At 35.5% G+C, this 9,602-nt stretch overlaps 1 pseudogene; it reads left to right on the plus strand.

The window, feature by feature from the left end:
• The first annotated feature begins 1,930 nt into the window (after positions 1–1,930).
• LOC141495139 (translationally-controlled tumor protein-like) lies at positions 1,931–2,549 on the plus strand (annotated as a pseudogene).
• Positions 2,550–9,602: the final 7,053 nt, after the last annotated feature.

Here is a 9,602-nt window from a genome sequence, read left to right on the forward strand (position 1 = left end):
GGGATTAAATTCTCCTCTCTTCAAGGAGGAGAAAATAGAGTTCAGACTCTTCACTTGTTGAAATCCTAACTATTCTTCCAAATCCATCTTAATTGCTACCTTCTCAAGATCATATTGTTTAAGGATTGGTTGATAGAAGTTGTGATTTTTTATTCAACAGAAGAATGGACTTGGATAGTAGGGGGAAATACGACAGCATTCCTCACAAATTTGAAGGGTTATCCCAAGGAATATCTATCCTCAGAGTCAGGAAGACCTCAATTCACATCATTCTTCTTGTTTCTCTTAAAGTTTTAGTGCCCTAGGAAATGCTCTAAGATCAGAAATTAAAGATGAGTTTCTATATTTCATTGATAGAGGAAATTCCATATCAATATCTTCCTATACAAAAATCTCATAGGAAAAGGACCAAAACCAACAATTTTTTCTTCTCCTACTTGGAAAGCAAAACTAATAAAAATTGGGGGAGAGGGGTGTCAGTCAGGTGGTATAGTGGATAGAGCACCAGCCCTAGAGTCAGAAGGACCTGAGTTCAGATTCCACCTCAGACACTTACTAGTTGTGTGATCTTGGGCAAGTAACTTAAAACTATTGCCTACAAAAAAAAAACCTTTAAAAAAGGAAAGAAAAAGGTTGTTATAAAAGGGCAGACTTGGATTTTTTGGTAGGGGAGAAATAGACATTTACAATATGTCAAGCACTATACCAAATGATGAGGATACAAAGAAAAGTGAAAAGCGTTCTTGGAAAAAAGGGTATGAGTATAAATTGATTATAATTTGATGATGCTTATGAATGAGGATTATATTTCCATTGGGATAATTGAAGGAAAGATACTTAAGACAAAGACGTAACTATGAAGTGATTATGATGTGATGAAGCTCATCAATCAATCAGTCAATCAATCTATACAAGTACAACTTGTACAGATGCAAAAATATTGTAAATTCATATACATAAATAGATGGTAATTTCTGAGGGAAAACATTAGATTGTAAGGTTCTTGAGGGTAGGAACTGTCTTTTGTCTCCTTTTATATCACCAGAACTTCACTCCATGTCTGTACATAGCAGTCACTTAGTAAATGTTCATATTATTATATTCCATTCTAAGTAGCACAGTGGTTAGAGTGCCAGACCTGGAGTCAGGAAGACTCCTCTTCTTGAGTTCAAATATGACCACAGGCTCTTACTGAGAGAACTTGGGCAAGTGACTTGATCCTGTTTGCTTCAGTCCTCATTTGATAAATAAACTGGAGAAGGAAATGGCAAATCACTCCAGTATCTTTGCCAAGGTAAAAAAAAACAAAACAAAACAGGGGCAGAGCCAAGATTTTGGCATGAAGGCAGGAATTTACAAAAACTGGTTCCCCCCAAACTCCAAAGGTTGACTAATTATGAATCTAGCCAAAATTTAGAGTGGCAGAACCCAGAGAAAGACTGAGTGATATAATTTCTCAGTCTGAGACAACTTAGAAGTTCCACAGGAAAGGTTGGTTTCACTGGGACTGGAGGTTGGAAAAAGCTGTTGCGAGCACAGCCACAGTGCAGTTCAGGGCAACCAGGCAGGGTGCCTAGATCCTTGGGTGCACCTGGGTCCCTGGCAGAGGAGGGGGTGGTTTCCAGACTTCCTGCCCCTGGGATCACCGGGAACAGCTTGAAATGGTGGTGAGAGAACTCTGCCGCACCAGAGTGAGTGTGGAGTGAGCACCGGCCTCAGAGCAGCCTTGTGGGAAGAAGCTGCAGCAGGAATCAGTGAAGCTACCCTGTACCTCCAGAGAACAGCCCACAGACTGTAAGGGGGTCAGGGGAGACTGCTAAGATCTCTCTGCTCTCCCTGGGGCAGGACTAAACTGTTTGTCCAAATTCAAATCCAGGTTGAAGTTTGGGCTTAGAGCCTCTCATAAGACCTTGGAGGAATTAAGGTACCTATGAGTTGTTCCAAAAGACTCCCAAAGGGTGCTTCCCCCAGCACAGCTATCGCTGCATTGCTTTGGGCCCCAGCAGTGTTAAAGCCACAGCACCGCTTCCCTCCTGCCACTGCCATAATCATCTACAGGAACCTCATCAGCCATGATGTCGGAGAAACCTGACATTTACAAGATCCAGGAGATCACTAACGGGCTGTGCCTGGAGGGTGGGGGGAAGGTGATAAGTAGGACAGAGGGTACCATTGATGATACACTCATCAGTGGAAATGCCTCTGCTAAAGAAACAGATGCCATTGTAATCACAGGAGTTGATATAGTAATAAACCATCATCTGCAAGAAACTAGTTTCACAAAAGAGTCCTGCAAAAAGTACATCAAAGCCTACATGAAATCAATCAAAGACGGACTTGAAGGAAACAAGCCAAATAGAGTAAAACCTTTTATGACAGGAGCTTCAGAATAAATCAAACATATCCTTGTTAATTTTAAAAACTATCAGGTCGTCATAGGTAAAAACATGAATCCAGATTGCATGGTGGCTCTCCTGGACTTCTGTGAGGATGGTGTGACCCCATATATGATTTTCTTTAAGAATAGTTTAGAAATGAAGAAATGTTAACAAATTCAGCTGATTACTTTGAATCACCTGTCATCATAACTGGCTGCTGTTTTTTGTCATCTACATAACCACCAGGATTTAGACAAACTGAACTGATGTCATCTTGATCTTTATTCCTTTATTTTTGACCTTGATTTATTTGGAGTGGAGGTATTTTTTTTAAAAAAACATGTCATGTGGGTTGTCTAAAATAAAGCATTTAAACAACCCCCCACAAAAAACTCCCAAAGTAAATCAGTCATAGGCTGAGGAAATGAGCAAACAAAATAAAAAGAAAAAATCTTACCATAGAAAATTACTTTGGTTCCATGGAAAATTCAGAAGATGACAAAATCAAAGTGTCTCTACCCCAAACCTCCAAGAGAAATAGAAAATGAATGCAATCAAAATGAATGCAATCAAAAAAGACATTGAAAAGCAATTAAGGGAGGTAGAGAAAAAATTGGGAGGAGAAATGAGAGCAATGCAGATAATCATGAAAAAACAAATCATCATCTTGGTGAAAGAAATAGAAAAAAATACTGAAGAAAATATTATGTTAAGAACCAGTTTAGGCCAAATGGAAAAAGCAACAAAAAAGGCAAATGAGGAGAAGAATGCCTTAAAAAGCAGAACTGGGCAGCTGGAAAAGGAGATTAAAAAAGCTCTCTGAAGAAAATAACTCCTTCAAATGCAGAATGGAACTAAAGGAAGCTGATGACTTTATGAGAAATCAGGAAGAAATAAAACTATTCCAAAAAATGAACATTAGAAAAAAATGTGAAATATCTCATTGGAAAAACAACCAATGTTGAAAACAGATTCAGAAAAGATAATTTAAAAATTATTGGGCTACCTGAAATTCACAACCAGGAAAAGAGTCTAGACTTTATTTTTCAAGAAATAATATAGCAAAATTGCCCTGAGATCTCAGAAGCAGAGGGTAAAATAGAAATTAAGGGAATTCACCAATCATCTCCTAAAAGAGATCCCAAAAGAAAAACTTCCAGGAATATTATAGCAAAATTACAAAACTCCCAAGTCAAAGACAAAAAACTAAAAGTTGCCAGAAGCAAACAATTGAATTACAGGATTACAGAGGAGCTGGCAGCATCTACATTGAGGGCTCATAAGGCTTGGAATATGATATCCCAGAAGGCAAAAGATCTTGGTTTATAACCGAGAATCAACTATCCAGCAAAGCTGAACATACACTTTCAGGGCAAAAGATGGACTTTCAATGAAGAAGGGGACTTTAAAACTTTCCTGTTGAAACAACCAGAGCTGAACAGAGAGTTTGATCTCCATGTACAGGACTCAGGTGAACCATAGAAAGGGATGATGAGAAGGACTAATTATAAGGAACTAAATGATGTTGAACTGTTTGTTTTCCTGAATGGGAAGAAGATACTGATAACTCATATGAACTTTCTTATTTATAAGTGCAGTTAGAAGGAACATATTACAGACAAGGCACAGGAAGGAGCTGAATATAATGGTATGATATAGTAAAAAGATGGCATCAATGGGTGATAAAGGAAAGTACTGGGAGGAAGAAGTAGCTAAGATATTTCACATAGAGTCAAGAAAAAGCTTTTTCAATGGAGTGGAAAGAAGGAAGGCAAGGGGGAATGAGTGAGTCTTCATTCTCATCATAAATGACTCAGAGAGGAAATAACATATACACTTAAGTAAGATAGAAATCTATCTTAACCTAGAGAAAAGTGGAAGAAAGGGATGGGATAAGGGGGAATGGGAGGAGGGAAGGGGGGAAATACGTGATAGAAGAGAGAGAAGATCAAGGGAAAGAGTACAATACACTTTTGAACAGGGACAGGGTGAAAGGATAGAGAGAATAGAATAAATGAAAATGGGAAGGAATAGAGTAAAGGTAAATACAGCTAGTAATGGAAACTGTGGGAAAAATATTGACGCAACTTCTTTGGTAGACTTATGATAAAGAAGGCAACTCATCCCAGAGACAGTCTGAACACAGACTGAAGTATATTATTTTCTCTCTAATTATTCTTGAGGTTTCTCATTTTTTGGGGGGGAGGGGGTCTATGTTTACTCTTGCAACAAGATTATTTTAATAATATAAAATAAACAAACCAAAGAAAAATATGCACACAAAAATAGATATAAGCTGAAAAAAAGAAAAATAAAAAAATTGTATAAGCTGGAAAGAAGAAAACACCAAAACCAAAATGGACACAAATGAAACACAACTGGAACAAGAATACTTATTTATGAATCAAGAAAAACATCAACTTTGCTGATAAATAGTTTAAAAAATATCCATGAAGTAAAAGTAAAGTAATTTCCAGGTTGGAAAGGGCACCAGCAACTGAAGGGATCAGGTCAGGACTCTTTTGAAGGTGGAAATTAGGGCAAGCACTGAAGACAAGGAAGGATTCCAAGAAACACAAGTAAAGAGAGAGAGAGAGAGACCACTCCTGATAGGAGGGGAAGCCTGTGCAAAATCAATATAGAATTGGAGTATGGCAAGGGAGGAGAAATGAGAGCAATGCAGATAATCATGAAAAACAAATCATCAGCTTGGTGAAAGAAATACAAAAAAATACCAAAGAAAATATTATGTTAAGAACCAGTTTAGGCCAAATGGATAAAGCAACACAAAAAGGCAAATGAGGAGAAGAATGCCTTAAAAACCAGAACTGGTCATCAGTTGCTTGTGAGAAACAGAAAGCAAGTCAGATTGAAGTCAGTCATAGAAGTCACAAATGGGAGTAATGTGAAGTCATGATGGGAAGTCATTAACTGAAATGACTTCTTGTTGTTCAATCATATAGGCTTGTCTAACTCTTCATGACCATGTGGACCATACTGTCCATGGGATTTTCTTGGCAAAGATACTGGAGCAGTTCAGCATTTCCGTCTTCAATCATTAAGGTACATTTAAGTGACTTGCCCAAAGTCATACCGCTAGTAAGTGTCTGAGACTAAGCTTAAACTCAGGACTTCCTGAGCCCTATCCTCTGAGCCACCTAGTTGGTTCCTAGGTAAATAGAGATAAGTGATTTACTCAAGGAAGAACAGCTATTACATGACTAAGTTCAGATTTGAACTCAAGTATTCCTGACTCCAGTCTTAGTTCCCTACCTACTTAGCTAAGAAATCTTTGTGGAATTGAATTTTTTGGTTGTTGTTCAGTCTTTAGTCATGTCTGACTCTATGTGACCATAGCAATACAAGTCCTTCTATCCTCTACTATTTCCCAAAATCTGTCCAAGTTGATGTTCATTGATCCTACAACACTATCTCATTTTCTGTTGTTACCTTCTCTTTTTGCCTTCAATCCTTTTCTACAATAGGGTCTTTTATAGTAAATCCTTTCTTTTCATTTTATGGACAAAGTACTGTTTAAGTTTCAGTATTTGTCCTTCCAATGAAGTCTGAATTAATTTCTTTAAGTGTTAACTGAATGATCTAACTATCCAAGGGACTCTCAAAAGTCTTCTCTAGCACAATTCAGAAGCATTGATTCTGTAGTGCTCAACTTTTTTTTACAATTCAACTTTCACAGCCATACATTACTATTGGAAAAATCATAGTCTTGACTAAATAGACCTTTGTCAGCAAGATAATATCTCTGCCTTTTAGTATGCTGTCCAGATTTGCTTTAGCCTCCCTTCCGGGGAACTAATGTCTTAATTTCATGGCTGCAATCACCATCAGCAGTGATCTTTCAGCTTGATAATATAAAATCTGAAATTGCTTCCATTTTTTTTCCTCCCACTATTTGCCAAGAAATGATGAGACCAGTTGCCATGATCTTAATGTTTTCTTTTGTTTTTTATGTTAAACTTCAATCTAATCTTTACTCTTTCTTCTTTTACCCACATCAAGAGGCTTTTTAATTCTTCTTTCTGCCATCAGAGTGGTACTGGCAGAAAAACTGAGATTGTTGTTATTTCTACTGACAACCTTAATTTCAGCTTTCAATTCATCCACTCTTGCATTCCACATTATATACTCTTCATGTAAATAAATAAGGAGACAATATGCAGCCTTGCCATACTCCTTTTCCAATCTCAGTTCCATGATCAGTTCTAATATGTTGCTTCTTGAATCATATTCAGGTTCCTTATGTAAATGATTTGGTACTTCCATTTCTTGAAGAACTTGGCACATTTTGATGTGATGCACAAAAAAGAAGCAGAAATAGATATTTTTCTGGAACTTCCTTGCTTTTTCCTTTCTTTAATCCAGTGAATGTTGACATTTTGGTTTCTAGTTCTTCTGCCTCTTCAAAAAACAGCCTACATATCTGGTAATAATTGGTTCACATATTGCTAAAGCCTAGCTTGTAGAATCTCAAACACAATCTTAATGGGATGTGAAATGAGTTCAATATTGGATCATTTGAATATTCTTTGACTTTGTCCTTTAGGATTGAGATGTATCCATCAATTGTTCCCCAAATACATGAATACTATGGAATACTACTGTTCTATAAGAAACCATAAATGGTTGTACTCTAGAGAGGCATGATTCCATGCTTACAGGATCTGATGCTGAGCAAAGGGAGTAGAACCAAGAGAACATTGTACATAATAACAACATTATGAGATGAACAACCTTGATGGAAGCAGCTCCTCTTAGCAGTCCAGAGAGCTAGGACAGCTGTATTTGACTGGCTATGGACTATATTATCCCCATCCAGGGGAAGAAACACAAACAAAAGAAAATACACACAGACAAAAAAAAAAAAAACCCCTTCAGAATCTGATGAACACATTATAAAAATTATCCCTTATCTCTTTCCCTTAATCCTAATTCCTCATACTGAAAATTACTAATCTGTAAAAATGTTTATCAAAATATGTTTGTTCAATGCTAACCTGACTGTTCATTACTGAAGGGAGGGGGATGGAAAGGATTGGTGGAAGGAAATTTTGTTTCTTAAAAAGATACATGTGCATATGGATGAAAATAAATAAATTTACAAAAAAAAAAGGATGAAGATGTAAACAGATTTTTTTTTCAATCCAGTGGCCACTGTTAAGTTTTACAAATTTTCTGGCATATGGAGTACAGCACTTTGAATTTTATTCCAGCTTAGCTGGAATTCTTTCAGTTCCACTAGCCTTATTGTTAGCAATGCTTCTTAGGACCCATTTGACATCATTCTCCAGGACATCTGACTTTAGATCAGTGATATTAAGATCTTTCTTGCATCAATCTTCACTGTACTCTTGCTACCTTTTTTTAACCTCTTTGACTTCTGTGAAGTTCTTAACATTCTTACCTTCTATTATGCTGTGCATGAAACATTCCCTTGAAATTAAATGATGTAAAATAAACTCATATAAATTATCAGTGTTCCTATATATTACAAATAAAATCTAATGGTAAAAGTTAAAAAGAGAAATTCCATTTAAAATAATTAGAATTTTTAAAATTTTTGAAAGTCTAATTTGTCATAATTACAAGACAGTTTTTTCATACAAAGGAAGTCATATAAAACTGGGAAATTTTTTACAGAATGCATCTCTGAATAAAGGTCTCATTTCTCAAATATATAGAGAATTGAGTCAAATCTGTAGGAATAAAAGTCATTTCTCAATTGATGGTAAAATATATAAATAGAAAATTTTCAAGTGAAGAAAGCAGAGCTATCTATCATCATATGAAAAAGTGTTCTAAATCACTATTTTTAAAGAAATACAAATTAAACAATTCTGAGGTACTACGTCATACCTCTCATATTAACTAATATGAAAGAAAACAAAAAGAGGATGTGGGAAAATTGGGATATTGCAACAATGTTGGTAGAGTTATGAACTAATCTACCCATTCTGGAGATCAATTTATAATTAGGCCCAAAGGGTAACCAAACTGTATGTATTCTTTGATCCAGAAATACTACTACCAGTTCTGTATCACAAAGAAATCATAAAAAAGGGGAAACAGATCCAAATGAACAAAAATATTTATAGCAGCTCTTTTCATGGTGGTAAAGATTTGGAAACTTTACCCATCAATTGGGGAATGGCTGAATAAGTTGTGTAAGTTCCTGTAAAGGAATACTATTATATAATAAGAAATGAACAGAAAGCAGATGTTTTCAGAAAAATCTTGACTTACATGAACTGATGTACCATGAAGCAAACAGAACCAGGAGGACATTGTACTACACAGTAGTATTATGTGATAATCCACTATGAATCCTTAACTATTCTCAGCAATACAATGTTCTAAAACAATGAAAAATGAAATACACCTACAGAAAAAAGACTATTGGAATATATAGATTGAAGCATTTTATTATTCCATTTTTTTTAGGGGGAGGGAGTTTATTTTTTCTTTTACAATGTGATCAGTATAGAACTGTGATTTTTATGATTTCACATACTGTATTGCATTTTTTGATGCCTCAGGGAAGGAAGAGAGATGAAAGGAGAGTATTTAGAGTTCAAATTTAAAAAAAAATATGCTAAAATTGTTTTAACATGTAATTGTAAAAAATTAAAAATAATTTAAAATAGCAGACATTATAACTGAAACTATAATGATAATAAAGGCTAGCTTTTATACAGTCTTGTAATTGCATAATTATTTTTCAATTGTGTCTGATGCTTCATGACTCCTTTTGAGTTATTTTTGGCAAAGATAAAAAAAGTGGCGTGCCATTTCTTTTTCCAGCTTATTTTACAAATGAAGAAACTGAGTCAAGTAGTTGAAAAAGTAAGTAAACATGTGTAAAAATACATATATACACTCATATACATATATACTACATATATATATATATATATACAGGCAATTATACATGTTTGTGTAAACATGCATTTCTGCATAAGTCTTTCTGTGTTTGTGTCTCTGTCTCTCTCTCTCATCCCTATCTATCCATTCATCTAGTTAGCTAGCTAGGTAATTAGCTAGCTAACTATATAAATCAAGCCTTCTAACTCCAAATTTTTCACTTTTTTTAAAAATTGTGCCATGTTGTGCTTCTCTGATTCTCAGTTTTCTGACTCATAAAATGGGGGAAAACATAACACCTATTCCAAAGGGTGATTTGCCCAGAGTCACTGACAAACAGTCCAG

Source organism: Macrotis lagotis, chromosome 8 (genome assembly GCF_037893015.1).
Source record: "Macrotis lagotis isolate mMagLag1 chromosome 8, bilby.v1.9.chrom.fasta, whole genome shotgun sequence".
NCBI lineage: Eukaryota > Metazoa > Chordata > Mammalia > Peramelemorphia > Peramelidae > Macrotis > Macrotis lagotis.